The sequence below is a fragment of the Mustela lutreola genome, chromosome 11 (assembly GCF_030435805.1).
Source record: "Mustela lutreola isolate mMusLut2 chromosome 11, mMusLut2.pri, whole genome shotgun sequence".
Lineage (NCBI taxonomy): Eukaryota > Metazoa > Chordata > Mammalia > Carnivora > Mustelidae > Mustela > Mustela lutreola.
The window spans coordinates 30647501-30668878 of NC_081300.1; the positions used below are offsets into that span (position 1 = coordinate 30647501).

At 41.2% G+C, this 21378-nt stretch overlaps 1 long non-coding RNA gene across 1 annotated transcript in view; it reads right to left on the reverse strand.

Moving 5' to 3' along the window:
• Nucleotides 1–6825: 6825 nt before the first annotated feature.
• Nucleotides 6826–21378, reverse strand: part of LOC131811593 (uncharacterized) — a 174400-nt gene continuing 159847 nt past the window's right edge. Inside the window, exon 3 of the long non-coding RNA XR_009346008.1 lies at nt 6826–6921. This is a non-coding gene — a long non-coding RNA (uncharacterized LOC131811593). The remainder of the gene's footprint in view (nt 6922–21378) is intronic.

Sequence of the window (21378 nt, forward strand, 5' to 3'; positions counted from 1 at the left end):
ATAGCCATTGATACATGGCACAGATGAAGTGAGCCAAATCTTGTTGCAAATTCCTTTTCAATCTCCCATTCTATTAAATTGAAGCTAATGTTTAAATAGGGAAAACACAACCCTGACCCCACCATATACTACTGAGAAGAGGGGGCAACTAGTAGTTTGTACAGCTTTAACCCCATTATGTACTAACATATATTTTTAAGTTAGTAGATAAGAAGTTGCAAATCGCTTTTCTTTGAGACAAGAAAATCAAATCCATGACATTGGTCTAATCAGCGCCACTGAGTTTGCCATACACAATGCATCCAACTGAGTTACCAGCCCAGATGGGGAAGGGGGCAATTAGGAAGGCCCCAGGGAGTGGCTGGCTGACTTCCTGAAAGGTTTCCAGTGGGTGGTTCTCTAATCTGACAGGATTCTAGGACACAGCTGGGAAGCCCTGGGACACAGCAACAATTCTTCCGAAGGGCCATCTTTAAAACACTAAGGTAAAAATAGCTTTCTCCTTCTGTGAAATGTCATTTCCATTTTACCAACATCCAAAATTCAAAGGCCCATGTTACACGTAGTGCTAAACTCAGACATCCTTGGGCATTTTCATATCTTCTGTAGCTGCTGGATTAATCAGGCAAACAGACTACTTTTTAGACTGCATTTAAACGGAAATTTAAATATACTTAAAGGACGGCCAGTGTTGACTATTCAGGAGAGGAGGGAGGAAAAAAAGAGGAGGGAGACGAGAATGAGATGGGACATCCATCCTGTCATAGGAAATAGACAGCAGTGGCGAAGAATATTGATGAAAATATTGAAAATCAATTTTAAGTGTTTCCTACATGGAAAATCAAAAGTAGGACATTTCATACATCACTACTGGCCTGATTCTTTCATTCCTTGCCTGTCATTTTGACTTTGTGCTTTTTTTTCTCCCCCTCTTGTCAGGTTGTTTTCTTCTTGACTGAAGAAAAGAAAAAGAAGCTGACTGAATGTGGTTCCAGCCAGAAATTTCTCTGCAGAAGGAGTCTCACAGGTTGTGGTTTTGTCAGCTAGCAGGTTAAGTCAGACACAGAATGCACATAGGAAGCACTGTGAGTTACATGAATGGTAAGTGTGAGGGGGATCAAGCAATCAGTGAGGATATGCCCATTTTGTTTTCTATGGAGGATCATTTAAAAGTGTTTTGTTTTGGTTTTTTAATAAATTTTGCAGGGCACCCAGGTGGCTCAGTGGGTTAAAGCTTCTGTCTTCCCCTCAGGTCAAGATCCCAGGGTCCTGGTATGGAGCCCCACATCAGGCTCTCTGCTCAGCAGGGAGCCTGCTTCCCTCTCTCTCTCTCTGCCTGCCTCTCTGCCTACTTGTGATCTCTGTCAAATAAACAACGAAAATCTTTAAAAAAATAAATAAAATAAATTTTGCTTTTCAGAGAAGTTTTAGTATTATAGCAACACTGGACAGAAAACACAGATCCCCCATATGCTCTCTCTTCCGACACATGCACAGCTTCCCCCATTAATGACACCCCTCACCACCACCAGAGTAGGACATTTGTGACTACTGATGAACCTACGCTGACACCTTGTTAGCATCCCAAGTCCCTAGGAAGTATTAGGGTTCGCTCTTGGTGTTGTACATTCTACAGATTTTGACCAACTTATGACATGCATCTTCCATTAGTATCATATAGAGTGTTTTCCCTGCCCTAAAACTTTGTGTTCTGCCTATTCCTCTCTTCTTCTCCTCAACTTCTTTTGGCTGTCTCCATTTTCCCTTTTCCATAATGTCATAGAGTTGGAATCATTAAGTATGTAGTCTTTTCAGATTGGCTTCCTTCCCTTAGTAATATGAATTTATGGTTCCTCCTTGTCTTTTCATGAATGGATAGCTCATTCCTTTTTTAGTGCCAAATAATCCTCCATTGTCTGGGCTATCCATACATCTTCTGAAGGACATCTTGGTTGTTTCCAAGTTTTGGCATTCAGGGAATAAAACCACTATAAACTTCTATGTACCTATTTCTGTATGGACATACTATTTTTAATTCCTCTGGGTTAACAACAAGGAAAGCAATTACTGAATAATAAGTAACAGGAGGGTCAATGTGGTAACAAACAGCCAAACTGTCTTCTAATGTGATGGTACCATTTTGCCTTCCCACCAGCAGTGAATGGCAGTTCTTCCCATTGATCCACATCTTCACTAGCGTTTGATGCTGTCAGTTGTCTTAGTCATTCTGATATGTGTGGAATAGTATCTCATTCTAATTTGCATTTCTCTAATAACCTATGATAAGGAGCATCTTCCTAAATGCATATTTTCAATTGATCTATCTTCTCTGGTGAGGGGTCTATATGGCCCTCATGGCTCTTTGACTTGTTCACCCTCGGGGGGTCATCTCTATCTAATAAACACCGTAGCTTCAGGTTCTGTGTACTCAAGGAGACAGTTCAAGTAATAATTTACTTAGCAGTTCTAGCTTTAATTACAAATAAAATTCATTGATGTCACAAAATACCTGGTAAAGAGTGACCCCTTAGTGTTTGTTAGAGGGGTGGTTTAGAAGCTGGGAAAGATACCCATCTTAATGAATATTAACAGTTCATTTTTTCTAGTTGGGATCAATCTGATGGGTGGTTTCAGTTATTCCCATCTAAGATTAGAGTCTTTCTCTTATTTTAGAGAATAACTAAAGGCCATAAAGGGATGTGACTACAGGCACTTCAGATCCATACCATGTTCCAGTTATTAGAGTGTCATAAAATGGGCAGAATTTTGTAGAATTGTGCAAGTGGTATTATTTGCTTAGATTTTCCACCCAGATCAGGATTTAGACTCATCTATAACAAAAGTTAATATTCTCTCTCAAGACATGCACACACGTGCTCTTGTTCAATATTTGCTAATAAGAAACCAGGAGAGACCATTATAAGGCAGGAGGTACATTCAGTCTTGATCCTCTCTTCTTTCCAGGCTGGAGGAAAGACTTAAAATGGGCTGACAGCATTTTTTCAGGGTAATGCGGAGTGGCCTTCTCACAACCTGCTTGTAGTGTAATCCACAAGGAAGAGGTCCTGACTTCGGAATTTAAGGAAGCTGGAAAAGGTCTTAGAGTTCATGGGAAAAGGTCAATAGAAGAAGACAGGCTAGCCCTGGAGGAGAAGAAGAAAGTGTTTTCCTCCCCATGGGCTTTAGACAAATGAGTTCTAGGTTTTGAGAAGAATCTTGTTCAAAAGTTACCTACTGGATGTGGTAGTTCCCTACAAGCCAGAGATAAGGGATTCACCAGGGATGCCACTGAGAAGTTCTGTAGCCAGTGGACTTTGGCAAGAATTTTATTTGCCAAATTTTAGTTTCTCCACTTTTCCTTTAAGTTTTTATAGTTTCATAAGCACTGGAAGCTGTCCTCAATCATTACTGTGTGGAATTATAAGCAGGTCCTGGCCTACACCTTAAGAGGTGAAGGAGTAGCAGTCATCTAAGGGAAGGTGGTTTCCCAGCAGCAGAAATGATGACAGAAGAATAGTACAGAAGTCCGAAGCCAATGGCTGCTTATGGGAGGCAACCAAGACCTGGAGGTATCTATGGAACCAAACCCATCAACCATCCAGGACATGTTCAAAGACATGTAGAAAGAAGAACCTGATCAAGGTCTGAGTCTTTAAGCTTGAGGCATGGAAGACTCTGTCATAAAGATGTGGATATCAAAAGGAGATATGATTTTAGTCACAGGCTAGTCTAAGACACCTGACTCCTAGCAATAATAATGTTTTCTCTTTTCTTGGCTCAAAAGTCTACATAAGATACTGAAATATCTTCAAAAATGACTGGAAAACCGCAATTGTCCTTGGTTATTGCAGCCCTAACTCAAGTACTTCCTGGACATGGCCACAACCTAGCAACTAAAGGGTCAATACCTGACACAGCTGGGAGCCTCCAGAGCTGGTTCCAACTGCCACAAGAGGCTGATTATTCAATTATTTGGCCAGGACTTTGCCTACCTTTAGCTGAGCCTGACTGTAAGAGAGAGAAGAAAATATTTTTAAATATTTATTCTTAAAGGGTTTGTGCAGGGGGATAAATAGATAGCAATTCATATAAGCTAAATAAAGAAAAACGTGGTAAATGCCTTATGAATACAGAGCCAAGGGGATAAAGTTCGAGTGATCAGAGGCTGTTCGAGGTCAGGTCAAGCACAGATCTTCTTAAATAACTGTGGGCTTCTCTCCTGCACTGGGCATGTATTTTTACATTATCCTGAACTCCAACAATCAAAATCCCCTTGTCATATGATAAAATGCAGTTTCTTTGGACTATGCAATGCTATAATTCAGCCCCCTCATTTATTTGTCAACAACTCAACACCACATCTATTTTTCTACAGAGGTAATTAGAGAAATTAGGAGGCTACAATAGGAGGAGAGAGAAATGGGCCATTTCTTGTTCTAAGTTATGGAGATGCCAAAATTATCAGGGCCAACTCTTTCATTACTTTATTCCCAATAAAATTTGAAATCAACTACATATAAATAATGGCCCAATTAATTCATTTAAATGAATTCACTAATTTAAAATGAATTGTTATCAATTGTTAAGAGCTGCTTACATTATGCCAGCATCTTGCATATTATATAATCAGCTTAGTATGGAATTAACTCACAACAAAGGCAGTAAAAAGCGAAGCCATGAAATACAGAATATATAGGAATGGAACTACAGAAATGTATGATATATATCATCAGATTACTTATACCACTTGTCAACAAACTGATGAAAAGAAGTTCTAATAGAAGAAAAATAAATTTTCCATTCCCTTCATCTGACCAAAGCAAAAGATTTGCTTAATTGGCTCCCATAGCTGAGCCTTTCAGTATTTCATTGCCCAGTAAATAAAAGCTATTTTCAAAAGTCAGATAATTAGGTGTCAGGGCATGTGATATCCAAACACATGAGGGAAAAACACCAAAACAGCAACCCACCATCCCCCTCACCAAAATACACACACACACACACACACACACACACATATTTTTCTTAAAAGAAAATGTCCTGTAGAAAGCTGTATAAAGCATGCCCTGGGAACAAAAGCATAGCTATTGGTGAAAACTTGTGCAAAAGTTACCATTAAAAAAATAAATTCCAGAAAAGGAGAGGCTTCTGGTAACATTCTCACAAGAATGAACATGGCCATTTTCCATCAACCATTATGTTCCTTACAGTGTATGAAATTCAGCAGGCCCCCATTACCCTACCTTAAGCTCACAGCCATGGACAATGCAATGCAACGTTCACCAGTCATTCCTTCTCTGATGGTTTCAAGGAGAAGCCAAAAACAAGAACCTCCCTTTTCCAGTAGTAAGTAAGTACATTGCATGAAAACTTTTCCTATTGAGTGTCTAATATTTCAGAATGGCGCCCAAATTTTCATGTCACATGAGTACAGTAGTTTTGTGACTCAAATACATCTTCTTTTCCCTTTTCCCTCCCATCATCCCTTCAATGTCTGCAGTCCTTTTTAAGCTTGTTTCTAGCTTCTGGCTATACTGCGACCCTCTGTTTCTTGGAAAAGTGGCACTGAATGGCTGCTTGGTAGACACCCTGCCTTCATTCAGGGTTCAAGAGTCTTTACTACAAGAGAAAATGGCCTCACCTTGTGGCTGGGACCTCATTTCCCCCAGAAGTCTTTCTTTGTACCCCAGACGAGTTTATCCCTCCCTCCTACATCCACAGGCACTCCGTAAAGCGCAGGGCTGCTTGTCCATCATGGCTTGGTATTGATGCCCTGCACTGCACCACAAGAGAGGTGCCCATGCTGTGTCCATACTGTAACCACAGTCCCAGAGCAGTGCCTGGGCCATAGTCGGCAATCCATGTGTGTGTGCTCAATGTCAAACAAAGGGTCTCCTTCATTATACATTTTTCTGTGTTACATATGTCATTCTACATTGTGTATTTTATATATTTCATAAATATAAAGTTATGCACTAATTTTCTACGTGTATTTTCTATGTTAATTTCAGCTCTTAGGGAATTTCTAATCAGATTTCCACATGTTTTTCTACATGGAAGATATTTCTTTAGGAAATTTAAAACCACAGAATTAATACCTTTGCTTAAATAAAGATCTGTTTAAAGCTAACTTCATGGCTTTTTAAAACACTATCTTATTTCCTCTCCTTTTACTGGATGCCCAGCAAGAACTGTTTTAAGAAGAGCCCAAAGCAACCCTAGTGGTAGAACCCCAGTGGGCTAATAGAAAGGTTCCTGTGAGCAGTGGGGTCCTAACCTGAGGACGATTCTCCAGAAGGAAGCCTCACCTTCCCACCCTCACTGCCCACATCCCCAGCAGGGTGAGTGCTCATCTCCAAGGCCAAGGGTGAGGAGCCAATCCCTCCACTAAGACTTTACGCCTCCACTAAGCTTTAGTGATGTGTCATTCACACCTGATGGTCAACAGCTTCAACCTAGAAAGGCAGTTTCTAAGAGAAGGGAGAGAGAATGAGGAGGCATATCGCACTTCACATGGTGAAGAAGCGTTTCCATGGAAGAGGACAAATGTCACCGACAAGTTTTACAAACTTTCATGAAGCCCAGGAGTTTTTCCAAGAGCAAATATTGCCCAAGCTTGAGCAGCACCATCCTTAATTGTTTTATTTTTACCAAATAAGAACTGACAGAAAGCTTTCCAGCAGCTGGGAGGTTGTACTGTCCATGAAATAAGCCCCCCCCCCCCCCATGACACTCTAATGAAAAAACAGAGCCTATCTGTTCAGCCAGCCAGAACCAGCATTTACTCTGCTCAGCCCTAATAATGATTAAGAAAGCAAAACTTGCCTCAGAAGCTGTTCTTCCTGATAGAAGAAACACGGCACAGGCCAGCATTCATTGTTTCTGTCTGAAGCTCAAGCAATGGTTCCTTTTTTCTTTCTGCTAAAAGAAAAACAAAAACTAACAAACAAAAACAAAAACAAAAAAATAATAATAATGGTTATCAACTGTTAATTATATCTTGTAATAGTCATAATCCCAGAGACTTTGATCATTAACATAGTTAATGATCATTTTGTGAGGGTGTTAACTGCTCTCTGCTCCATCCTGGGATACACAATTAGCAAGCCACTCATTAAATACTAGTAATGACTAATTATTCCAGGATTAAAAGCTTAAATATAAATAAAAATGAGATTGAACCTCTTTAAACCAATGGGTTAATGTGAATTCTCTTTACCGTGGTTGTACTGTATATTATGTTCCTATGAACAATGTTATTTCTAGAGGGGATAGGGCTGCTTCCAAGTGGGACTCAATTTATGGCTGCAGCAGATGTTTATTCTGCCACATACTGGCTATTGTTTTACAAGTCCCCGCATTTCCCCTTAATGCAATCTCCTTAACTCACATATTCCTCAGGTCTTCAGGGAGTCATTCTGGGGTGTTCAGGTTCATATTGGGGTGTTTTTTTGTTTGTTTGTTTGCTTTGAGTTTTTGTTTGTTTGTTTTCTTTTGTTCTTTACTTTGCCCTCATGTTCCAATTTTAAAGTTTTATTCCTTCCTCAAGCTTCACTAGCCTCAGGATGACATACACACAGACACCTCTGCCACATTATCAATGTCATTATTGTCAACCAATATCGACTTCACATAAGCTTGGTCCATGGCTCTCTCAACAGAGCAATATATTACCTTCAGATAGAATTTTCTTTTATCAAAATGATTTTAGGTCCAGTCACATAAATGTGGATTCATATGTCTCCTCTGATCCACAAAGCATATCTGAGATGGAAAGCATCAGATTTATATTAGCCCCATTTTTTTTTTAAAACAGAAAGCCAAGGCAAAGAGAGGTCACATGAACTGCCCGAGGCCACACAGCAGGTTTCTGTCAGAGCAAGAGTTAAGAGTAAGTGGTAAAGTGGAAGGAGCCCGGGGCTGGGATCAAGGGACCTGATTCTTTCCCTAGCTCTGTCAAGCCAGAAATATGTGTAAACTTTGAGGGCTCCAGCTTTTAGACTGCAGCTTCCTCACAAGTGAAACGAGGTTTTAAACTTGATAACCTCCCAAGGTTTCCCCCACTGCCGCCTCCGTAATTTACAGGTCTGTCTGGTATTACACCATAAGGCAGTTTAATTAAAACCGTGATAGAACTCAGTTGTGTAAAGGAAATGCATTAAGGTGAACTGAATTAATTGAGGACACATTTATAAAGAAGAAAAGACATGGCCCAAGCCCTAAATGACAGGTTGTGGGGAATAAAGGAAAGCATTTTCGGTGTAGGGGATGTTCAAACGTGGCAAAGGAAACAGGACAAATCCACATATAAGCAAGACAACTACATGATGAGGAAATATCACAACTCTATTTTAGTAGTTTAAATTCTGTATGGCTTCTGAAATGGAGACATCAACAGGCTTGTCTCATAGCCGATGGCATTTCTGTCCTCATCACAGTGTGAGTGAAAATCTTTTTGGACAACTCTCCCTATTCCTTCCTTGTGTTACATTCTCAGCTGGTCAGCTAGCTCGGTCGGCTAGCTTCGGAGCCAAATCGGATCATTCCAATGAAAACTCCAAGCATTTCCAATAGTTCACAAACTCCCTAATTCTGCCCAGAGACACATGCATGCATGAAGACGCACGTTTCTCCCCCCCGCCCAGAAAAAATAATGATGTAAGTACATGGCAGAATCAAAGTTTGAGATAGGAGAGCATCACATGGATAAAACAGGTTGAGAAAGTTACTGACAAACCAAAGAAACCCAATCATCTAAGTTATTTGGTCAATATTGACATTCTTTCCTAAACTTGTCTGATTCCTAAACTGCTTTATGCTTTTCAAAGCTTTTTTTCAGTGATGTGTCACTGAGTAAGCACAAAGCCCTCTGAGGCTGGTAAATTTAGCATCAGGATTCCCAGTTTATACACATCTCAAAGTAGAGTTGGATGCTCTTCCCAATGAGAACCACACAAATGTGTTCATCTCATCCTTGAAATGTATGGAACCCAACTGAAAAATCTACTTACTGAACTTCTAATATAAAAATATACTTTAAATTGTACCTTTAGTTGAACTAAAAAGAAAAAAAAGTTTCCAGTGAGGCGACTCTGACTAAGCCTAACCAAAGCTATGATTATTTTAAACTGTTGAGTTAGAAAAAAACAAAATGACTGTAATATTGTCAAATCTGAACCCAAGGGGAACTGAGAGTCTGTTTTTGTAATAATCCACTGCAGCCATTGATTCTTATTGACTTGATCCATTAATTCGTGTGGAGTTTCACAATAATATATCAGCTAGAGAACTTCTACAAAGAAACACTTCTATTTGGTAACCCAGGGGTTCCATTTGTATTTATTGTTGTTTTCATTATTTATTGTTGTACTTATTGTTGCGATTTTTGTGGTTTTAGTCCTGATAATTAAAGAAGGTAGTTGTGGTCATGCACGGTAGGGGGGATGGTTTCTGAAAATCATGGGATAAAATGAGGGCAGTGAAAAGGCAAAAAGATAAATGACAAATTCAGAAAATATAGTTGCAACTTACATATCAGAGAAATGATTAATGTCCCTGAAATATTAATAGCTTCTAAAACCCAAAAACCCTATAGAAAAATGGGCTGGAGAAATGAATAGCCAGCCACAGAAACAGAAATTCAAATGGCTTTTAGGCATATAAAAAGATGCTCGACCTCGTTCCCTTAAAGAGAAATGCAACTTGAAACCACAATCAGGTATCACTTCTGATATATTAGGTTGCCAAAAATCTGATGTTGACTGCACACTCTGTGAGTGAGGCTGCGGGGAAACATATGCTCTCATCTATTCCTGGTGGGAAGGAAGGCACAAACACGATGGAATTTGGGAAAAGGTGCTTTTGCTTTAAGACCTAGCAATTTCAATGCCAGGAATCTGACCCAACATTCACTAATAAAAATGCAAAAAGACATACGTAAGGTATTCACCTCTAGTCTATTTGTAATAGCAAGAGACAGGATGCTAGATACTATGCAAATGTCTACCCCTAGAAGACGGGTTGGAAAGACCACAGAACACCGGCCACATGACAGAGGACGGCACAGCTATGAAAACAAAACATGAGAACTCTCTCTCTGTGCCACCGAGCAGCAATAGCCAAGTAATACTGTAAGCAAACAATAGGAGAGAAAGTACACTCCAATTTATTAAGAGAGAGTGGAATACAAATATATAAGTATATATAATAAATATGCAATGCATGTTTATATATTATCTGTTTGCAATTTTAAAATCCCAGTACGAAGAAATGGTTATTTAAAATAAAAAAGGGAGGGTGGGGAATCAGGAAGAAGGGACAAAGGAAGTGTCAGTCTTCTTTCAATATACGTTGTTTGGTTGATTTGACTTTGCAGCCATGTAAATATTCCATATATTAATACAACAGACTTAAATTTTGAAAAAGCAATCCCTAAAATTGAAAATAAAATTAAACAAATGTGCCAGAATGTATATCCAGTTGGTATCATAATAGGAAAATATTCCAAGAGATTTTAAAACACAGTATTTTTACCATATGGCTCTACTCAGATTCTGAAAACAAAAACCAATACAAAATACAAAATAAAACCTCTTAAACAGTTTCCAGGTATTACATTGTTTTGCTGCTCCTATTATTGGTCTAGTGTGGGATGAAGCTAAGGAGTCTTAGAATCGAAGAGGCTGCAGATACAAAACGGATGAAATGCTGTAAAATCCCAATAGTTCTGAATTTCATTTGCCGCATTTTAGATTTTAAAGGCAGTCCCAGTTCTATCCTCAGAAAAGACCTAGAAATAAAAACCAACCTTCTAGCCATGAGTACCTCTAGCACCGAAACTATAGTTTCTAAATACTGTTCTTCATTAAAGGGACAAAATATCCTAAGGAAGATGTTAAATTTAGGTCTGGAGCGAGATGGACTCAAAAATGCATTGGTTTGCTGCACTGGTACTATAGACAAAGAGGGTCTTGTCATAAGGAGCAAAATATGACTGAGGAGTGGTCAACAGGAAGACATTCTGATCACTGGTAATGGAAAGTACTGGGATGGATCAAAACATGTGTTTCAGTCAATGAGCTCCTAATATTTTTAAAATTAGTTCATTGGAATTCATTAGAAGATGATAGCAGTTTGAATCATTCTTTTGAAAACGGGTCAATGAATCTGACTTTCCTATACAGACTGAACCACCGGGTTACCAAATAGTGTTTCCTTGTAGAAGTTCCCTAGCTGATATACTATTGTGAAACTCCACATGAATTAATGAATCAAGTCAATAAGAATCAATGGCTGCAGACCTCATAAAAAGAGAGAGCCAGATAGCAAATTTCTCCTGGTGGAAGAAAACACCACTATCTTGAGTTTATGGTGGGGGGTGGGTGGGGGTGGTGGAGATAATGGACCAAAAATGAAAGAACAGAGGATGAAGTGTTCAGTGACATAACAGTGTTGCAATCAGAAAAATCTTGACTGTGAAAAATTCTACAGGACAAATGACCCAATCTCTCTTGAAAATAATATTCAAAGGAAATAAAGGGATGGAAGGAGAAATTGTCAATTAAAAAGGTGCTTATTAAATCTAGTTATCAGTAGAGGCACCTGAATGGCTTAGACAGATTTATGTTAGATTCTTGATTTCGACTCAGGTCATGACCCAAGCTCAGCAGGGAGTCTGCTTCTGTCCCTTTCTCCCCCCTTTTGCCTCTGCCACCGGCCATCCTTCTCCTTTCTCTCTCTCTCTCTCTCAAATAAATATTTAATAAGTAAATACAGTTATCAGAAACAATGCATGACAACCTTATTTGGATCCTAATTCAAATGAATGGGAGGGGAGCCGTAATTACGAAACCATTATAAATTTCAATACTGACTGGCTATTGAAGGCCTTTAAGAAACTATTTCAACTGATTCTACTTGTGGTAACAGTGTGGTTATGGTTTTTAAAAGTTGGCTTTTAAACATGCATAATCAAGTATTACAGAAGGGATGGGGTTTCTGGAAGAAGCAGGTCTGGACACAATACTGTCCATGAGTTGACAGACTTTGAACACAAGGATACACGCAAGAAGTTTCATTGTAGTATTCCATTTTGGTGTATGTTTTAAATAATAAAATGCTTTTCAAAATATGGGCTAGGAGATAGTAGAATGAGTCTATTTTTATGGTTATCAAAATGTCCCCTATTTAACTTTTCCCATTTCTCTGGTTAACCAATGATTTGTAGTTATGTGAACACAATCCTAAGCTCTTTATAAACAATTTTTGTTAGACAAATATCTGAATCTCACATATTTTTATATATACATTACAGAGCTTTCCATGAAAATTAGTACAAATAAATCTCCATATATCCATGTAATTCCCTAAGCCTGGTAATTAAAACACCCTCATTTGAGCAGCTTCCACAGAGGGGTCCCTGGCAGCCAAAAACGAACTTCGTTCAGAATTCCCCATAAAAGGATTTTGTACAAGGAGGCCTTGGTCATGTTGTAAAGGGGGTCTGAATTTTTTATTTATTTTTTTAATAGCTGATACACAAGGCCATACTCGTAAGTGCTTCATGAGCATCTGAAGAAAGGATAAGGGACAGTTGGTGTGGAACAGAGATTCAGAGCGTCGGTTTTGTATTTTGGAGATTGAAGTTTGAATCCGAGCTGCTCTGCTGGGGAATCATAAAATGTAGCCTCGTAGGGGGACTAGGGAACACTAGTACGTGACTGCACACATGCAGGATGCTAGCCAGTGCCATCCGGCAGAGAGGCAATGATACAGATACTGATGTTTCAGAAAACGTCCAAGGAAACGTGACATATATAATTCCCCTGTAGACAGACAGATGAGTGGGTGGATGATGTAGATGATGCCACAAAGGGAAGCACCGAAGACTGAACTTGTGTGCCGGGCAAGGAACTGGATTTAGAACTTGACTCTGCCATGAATTACAAACTTGACATTGGACAAAGCACTTAACCTCACTGTGCCTGACAAAGTTAAAAACACAATAACAGGATTTATTTAAATGCCATGACTAGTTCAGCAGTTCAGTCTTTGGACATGAAATATTTAGCATAAGGCAGATATAGATCACCAGAGCATAGAAAAGTTGCTGCTATTTATGTCTTTCCTAAGCAATAAAAGCACACAGTTAGCTGTAGGACTTGGGTCTCCTAACTGTAGTTTACACATTTTAGTAGGAGATGTTCCTCTCCTGTGAATCACTAGGCCAGCTGACCATGCATGCTAGCTTATATTGCAATGAGCCTAGAGAATGCAGGGAAGGTGAATTAATTGGCATCTAGAAGGCAGGGTGGGGTGGACAGAAATTCTTACTGTAGAAGCCCAGACTAATCCAAGACATCGCCCAAACCCTGGTCTCCTTAGGCTTAACCTGACTAGCTAATGCTACCCCAAAGTGTTGGTCCTGGTATCCAAAGAACATACACGGACAAGAAGTGTAGCTATGAGTTCATAGATATCTTCACAGCCTCTAGTAACAAAGACCCCAAATCCTCTGTCAGTGACTAGACCAATACGGAACTGCTGAGATGAGCTGGGTTTCCTGTGGCTCTCATTCTGTGACATTTACACATCAAACTGCAAATACCCCAGAGAGGATAACGTCAGATGGAAATGTTAGTTTTGCAATATTAGCTATGATTTTACACAACAAGGACTCTGGTAGCCAAGAGCTAGGACCTGATTAGATAAAGAACGGGGTTCCTAGGGCCCAGAATCCATGCTGACCTTTCTACTTGGTCCTTCCACAGAAGTTAATTAGGTTGTAAGCAGGCAACTAATCAGACTATGTCCTCCAGAAAATAGTGTTTTCCTTCTAATATCCTGGAAAAGAAAAATAACTAAAACCTTTTGTTAAGTACTCAGCATCAAATGGAGAGACAGACTAACATCTAAGCTTCAATTCTGGGTCCAGCCCAAGTATTGTCAGATATCTGTAGAAGATTTACCATTTTTTTCGGCCTGCATGGATGCCTGGGGCTGAGAGGCTGCAAAATCATAAGCAGATCGAGAAGCAAATAGGCCCAGCAGGCCAACCTCCTCACAGTGTAGTAGAGAGAACTCTCTCCATTGCCTCTCCCCACAGTAGATCTCTTGGCCTCTCAAGAAGCACTGCCCACACCTCCAAAAATACCAGAAAAAGAATCCCATCTCAGTGACCCTTTGCTAAGGGGTGGAAGCGTGACTTATGTGGCCAGTGAGGTTAAGGAGGAGGAACGGAGCAGAGCTGGCCCCGCATCTCCTGGGCTTGCTCACAAGCCAGCTCATATGCTGGACTGGTGTCTGTTTTACTCCTGCCCTCTGCTGGGTGAACTCAACAGGGCAATCGTGCAGGTCTCCCTGCTACCAGGAGCCTGGGCGGTCCTTCTCTCACTGTTCCCACCGGCAGGACTCGGAGAAGGCGGGGATGCTGTAGAAGGGTTTTTGCTTTGCACGCCCATCCTCTCCCTTTACAGAGACTGACTGTGGGTGTCGGGGGTGGAGGAGTCATACCAGGACTTTAACGTGAGGGACACTGTTAAAGATAGGCAGCTCTGACCATTAAGTCCGTACTGCATTCTTCAAACGAGCTTTCCCAATAATATTCATCTCTGACACCCACGTCTCATTCTCACTCAGCTCTTGAACTGTGGAAGTAAAGAGAAGGTTCTTATTTACTCCCTCGCCTCCAGAAAACAAACACTAGCCAACAATCTTCAGCAGAGCTAAAGAGCTCACTGCTTTAGGGAGACCTGTCCTGTCGCCTCATTCCCTGCACACGCCCAGTGAGATGTAGGAAAACACGGCAGCCAGTACCAAATGCCGGGGTCCAAAGAACGTCTCGCTGTTTGAGGCTGTCAGAGCTGTGTCCCCATGCAAGTCACTGGTTTTCTTCTGAAAAATGGAAGTAAGGACAGACATGAAGCTGATGCAAAGTCCCTCCCAGATCTAACATTCTCCAAATCCACATACCAGAGAGACAATAAGGGGAAGACGGAGTCAGAAAAGACAATGCACAGTGGTCACGGAGGAGCCAGACCTGAAGCTGGCACGGTTGAAGGGGAAAATACAGACACACAGAAAGTCGGGGAGGGTATTTTAAATGGGTGATGCAGCCTGAACAAAGCGGGAATGAAACAACCTCAGAGTTGTAGGAGTCCTCTGGCTTACAAGTATCACAAGTGGTCTGTTTTTTTAAACAGATAATTATTGGGAAATTCATGCTCAGCAAAGTGGAAGGATCCTGTAGCTAGAGAAGTGCAGGGTCAGAATTCACTCCCCCAACTGCTCCACTACTGACCAGGAGACAGAGGGATGGAGAACTCGCATCTAGAAGGGTTGTAGGGACTGAGACTGATTGAACGGAGCAGAGGATTCAGAGAGAGCAACATGGTCAGATTGATTGCTTCCAGGTCAATCATCAAATGAGGATTCAGAGTGCCTTAGGGTCTATCTAATTCTCTCATTAAGATGACTGAAATAACCAGGCCACTAAACAGTCAATATGGTTATTTCATTCATCTTAATGACCCAATCACATCAACTCTTGGGAGATCTTCAACACCAACCCTAGAGGGAAGAAATCCTACAAACATAACAGCAGCTTTTGTTGTGCTCTCGCAGTTTAATGATGGACTTAGTCCTGGAGATCCCTAGAGGAATGGAAGATGACCATTTATTGCATATAAACAAAGATACTAAAGGCTGTATCTTAAGCAAAAGGAGGACACTGTAATTTCAGTAAATGGACAAAGACAGGAATGAGCAAAATACAGAGGATCGAAGGCACATTTCTTTGACCAGCATAGTATGTCCATGTCACAAAAGTATAAAAAGGTAAAAGAAGGCAGATTAGATGAGCAAGCTGATTGGAGAAGAAGAAGGTCAAATGTATGATGCCTGAATGTATAGTCAACTGAGCTCAGAACCTAAAAACACAGAGATATTTCAATAAACATTGGTTACAATAATATTAAAGATGGTGTGATGATTCTAATTATAGTGATAATGTCATCTATTGGCAAGAAGGAACAAGAATAATCAAAGACCAATGCAAAAATTATGAAAGAGGCCTGGGAAAATTTCTATTAGCAAAAATGAGACTAGTATCAGAGGTAACCAGACCTATAAAGCAGGTAATGATATAGCAAAAAGAATAAGCAATTGAGAAGTTTGTTACCAACAGAACTGTATATCACCAAAATTCATGTATTGAAGCCCTAACCCCTGATGTGACTAAGTTTGAAGATAGGGCCTTCAAGGAAATAATTAAGATTAAAATGAGGTCCTAGCATGGGGCCCTAATCCCACAGGAATGGCATTCATTTATGAAGAGGAACAGAAACCAGGAGCACGCACACAGAGGAAAAGATGTTTGAACACACACTGAGATGGTGGCCATCTGTGAGCCGAGGAGAAAGGCCCCAGGAGAAACCAGCCATGCAAGCACCTTTACCTTAGACTTCTAGCCTCCAGAATGAGAAGGAAATAGATTCTGTTGCTTAAGCTACCCAGTCTTTGGTATTTTGTTATGGCAGCCCAAGCAGACTAATACAGAGACCAATCCCAATTGTCTCTGAAAACACAAGTTTGTGCAGTTTGACATGAAGAAGTAATCTGCTTGGAAATAGTCTCAGGTAAGGAGAAAGCCCTCCCAGACTTGGTTTCTTACAATGAACGAAGTACACTAAGTTCCTAGTATCACCATGGCAATCCAGACCTTTTCTAAGAATTTTAAAGGATACAAACCTGGCCTCCAATATTTGGACAATCTAACACCAAATACAGATGTTCGGAAACCTCAGAATATAAGGCTGTTTTGTTTTGTTTTGTTTTTTCCCCTTTAGCTTCTTTATCAATACTAATCCAGCCAAACAGTTGGAACTGTACCATTAATGGTTATGCATGTGTCAGAAAAGTATAAGACCAAGGCAGAAACGGCCACCAAATTTCAGTTATTTATTTCTATCAAATTTGTTTTTCTCATTCACAAGTCTTCCTTGTACTAAACTCAGGGATATTAGCTAGAGGGGCCAATGTATTGCATTTCTATATCAGAATACAGGTCTGTGTGGTTGAGAAAATGAAAGGTCATGTGCCAGCAATTAATTACAAGCTTAAGCGGGGGTGGGGGGCGGGTGGGGGGGGAAGAAGCAGAAGAAACCTTAAGCCAGGCATATAACACCTGTGTTCTCAGCTCCTTACCAGTAGTCACTGGCTCCGCCTACCTGCAACAACTGTGGGGAAGCCTCATTCTCCCAAATGCAACAGTGGGTATATCACAACCACTGGGACGGCTTGTGAAACTCAGATCTCTGGGCCCACCCTGGAACTTTGACTCTGACGGAGAGGATTGAATTTGCATTTCTAGCAAGTTCACAAGAAAGGCTGCTGCTGCTGGTCCTAGGAACCCCCTTTGAGGAGTCCTATTAAATCAATGGTTCTCAATCCTGGATGCACATAAGAATAACCTGGGCAACTAGTAAAAAGATACATGCTGAGACCCTACCCCTTGACACTGATTTAATTGGACAAGAGTGATGCCTTGCCATCTAAAAATGCCCCTGTACAGCCAGGATTTCTAGTTCACAGGAACATAATTTAAGTATGGAAGGGGGACAGGTAATTCTTCCAAGAGCTCATACTACAGATGAACAAGTTCATTACCACATGAACAGTGGTACCTTCAGGCCTAAAAACCGAATGCCGGGCTCCTAGGTGGCTCCACTTCCCTTAATGGGACAGCACCCAAAACAAGCAGTATTGTTTTAAAATCAATTTACTCCCCACATTTCTCTCACTCTGCTTAAAATGCATCTGCCACTCTCCAGACAGAGCCTGGCTCTCAAGGCAGTAGCTGCTGTGTCTGTATCTGGGAGCAGTGGGTCGGGTCCGTTTCCAGTTCTGTTTAGCAGAGCATGAAGCCCAGGAGAGGCTACCAGGGAGCCCTCCTTCCGGCTCTGTCCCATCCATCAACCTGGCCCACCATGCTCTGGTTCCTGACCCAGCCCCACACAGGCTGCCTCTGCCCCAGGAGCTGGGAGCCAAAGTGGCTGACGCTGGAGGAGGAGCCCACTTCTAAAGAAATGTAAAAGAAAATGAACAAAGCTGCTGTCCGAGTGCCCTTTGGTCCCACACTGACTACATCCAGAAGGCAGCACAAGAGGAATCTCATTTTAAAAAAGCAACTGCAGAAGATAAAAGCAACCTACCCAACCATCTCAGATTCAGGTCTTCCTCTGCTCCCATTCCCAGCACACACACAAACAGTGTTCATTTGCCCATTATGGAATTTTACTGAATTCATCAACTCTAAGTAAAAATAAATAAATAAGAGCTGATCTACCCTGCCTTTACAGATTTTGAGCTGATTTAACAGCCATCTGATAAACACGCCCTGCATCTCTAATGGCCTCCGGCCTGACACCTTGGTATAAAACTAAGAAACATCGCCATCTGCTGGCCAGCACACCCACATGCGTGGAAATTTCCACCTCCATCACCTCCAAAAGCAGCGCCTGTGGAAGGCCCGGCAGGTCTGGTAATTCTATGAACAGGCTGAAATTAACTGCCAATCACTCTATTCTTTTCACCAAACTGTGAACTAGAACATGAAATTTTGGTGGACTTTCCAGTGTGTTATGTATGTGTATAGAGGAGAGGGCAAGGGGAGGCTCTGCACATTACTCTATTTGGCTTTGTTTTGTTCCCCTTTTTCTTGAAATTCTCAATGATGGGAATTACACAGGTCCATCTAACCAACATCAACTGAGCTTCTTCCTGCCTTAAGTATCCACTCCAGAAGAATCAAATGACAGAGACCAAGGAGAGGAAAATGGAATTTCTGGGTCTATTGACTGGAAAACTGAGGTTCTGTGCTTTTGATCTCCACACGGCTCTCCAGTGAAACACATAGATCAACACATCGAAAGGGGGCCTTTAGCACAACCAGGTGATTTTCCTTAACAGTGAAAATAATACACTCTTGTGGCTTCTTCTGTACTATATCCTTCTTAGAAAATAGAGGGGGCACTTCAAAGAAGGGTGTTTTGGGGATCCCTGCATGGCTCAGTTGGTTAAGCATCTGTGTTGGGGTCAGGTCATGATCCCAAGGTCAGCAGGAAGCCTGCTTCTCCCCCTGCTTGTGTGTACGCGACGCTCACTCTCCGACAAATAAAATCTTTGAAGAAAAAAAAAAAAAAAGGAGGGGGAAGGCTGTTTTGGTCCATGATCTCTGTTCCTGATTCCTACTTCTTTCCCTCCTCTCCCAGTCTTCAGGTAACTCCCCAACCAAGTCTACCTCTCCATTCTCCTTCTACTCGTCAGTCCCAACCTCTGACAGCCCCAAATCAAGTTGTCTAGTGTGGCTGTTCTTGCTTTAACGCTTATTCTAGTGGAACTTTTTAAAAATGCATAGGATGATTAATAGGGAGAAGTAAGGGAGGGAGTGCCTACACAGCATGCCAGGTAGGGAAGTGGGAACTGTTTTTATCTTCAGTGATGAGGCCTGGGGGCGAGTGAGGGTTTGCAAGCTGATGATGCTTTTATCCCAGGAGGGACTCTGCATACAGCCTCACTGACTGTGGGGTAGTTTCCCCCCACCCCACCTCTTTTTTTCTTTTCTTTTCTTTTTTAAAGGAGAGGTGGAGAGGTGCACAAGTGGGAATCCAAGGTCCTCAATCCTGGCTGTGCAGAGCCCTGGGAACAGCTCTTCCTACCTCTCTACAGCCTCTTCTCTGCACTTGCCACACCTTCTCTATCCCAAACAGGCCAACGAGGAACCCAGTCTCACATGACTTGAAGCAAGGAACCAACAGGAATATGTAGAATTAATGCCAGGCTCTCTAACGATTCCCTGCCTGGATGAGCTGCCTTAGGGGCAGAGTCACTTGCTTTGTCACTCAGAAATGACTCAACATAAAAAACGGGAAGAGAGCTCACTGGGAACATGCAGGGGAGGGAGAGTCCAAACCTGCCTATATTGTCCTGTGCAGATGGTTAACTATTCTACCTTCCTGGAACACTGGTCCTGTTGGGAGAAACAACCTTTGAAATCCACAACAGGGGTGCCTGGATGTCGCAGTCGGTTGAGTGGCCAACTCGTGGTTTCAGCTCAGGTCATGATCTCAGGGTCCTGGGATTGAGCCCTCTGCTCAGGATGGAGTCTGCTTCCGGGTCTTCCCTCTTCCTGTGCCCCTCCCTGGAGCTCGCTCTAAAATGAATAAATAAATCTTTAAAAAAATAAATTAAAAAATTCCAAGACTGAGCAAGAAGAAAACAAAGATGATCACACAGATAAACCCAAGGTCCTCAGAAGGAAGGTAATTTGTCCAAGTTAACACAGTGTATAAGCAGCAGGGCTGAGTCTCCAGCCACTCAAGCAAGATTTTCCCCTATAATCTGCTGCTTTGTCACAAAATGGGGCAATGCCACCGGCCATAAGAAAACTTTGATGCTGATCATCTTGAGAAGCCCTAGACTTTTTTTTTTTTAAATCACCTACCTTAATCGACCCTCCAACCCCAGGACCTCCTTTTCCTGAATGTCTCCTTGCATCAGAGGACAGCAATTAAAGTAATTCATACTAAAGCTTTAGAGATCCAGGTCACATAAGTATTTTTCAGCATTGAAGGTGGCAATTCTAATAATAAGCACCCAAGAGGAAAGTACAGGGAAATAGGCCATCTTCTATAAAGAGTTGGTATTGTTCAGTGAGCACTATCTCAGATTCTGAAAGCAAAATGCTGGAGATGGTATTCTGGATGGGACCCCTGAGATCTGAGAAAATTATTCAACCTCTGGTAGTGTTGTAGTAAGGATAGCAGAAATTAATTCAGCTACGGTATTTTGAACAGTGTGTGGCACATGGTAAGGAGTCAATATTAGCCTTTGTTTTATTGTTATTACTAAGTGAGTGATCAGCTGTTCATCATTTAATCTCATTTTGTAGCAATATTGTTTCCTTCCAAGGATGATGAATTAAAAAGAAAAAAGCAACCATTAAGTCCTTAGAACTTTTATAAGGAAGTTCTAAAGTAAGGAGCTAACATTCAGAATAAGTATGCTTTACAACCAAACCCAATAGCGAACCCTCTGCAAAACTCTTATTTCCATTTTCCCCCCAAATTATACTGTTTGTTTTCAGCAACAATTAAAAACATGATTCAAAAACCTGTATGGGTCTCAAGAGATGATCCTATAATCAGAGCCCACCCACACAGGAAAGACCTTTGAAATCAAGCTACCTGAAGGTATATGCATTTAAGATCGCTGAAGAGCCTAAAAGTGAGTTCTAATACCACAATCACACCAAACTTTCTATCAGGTAGCTAGTGGACCTCTCTGGGCTTCAGTTTCCTCTTCTGTAAAGTGAACACTGGA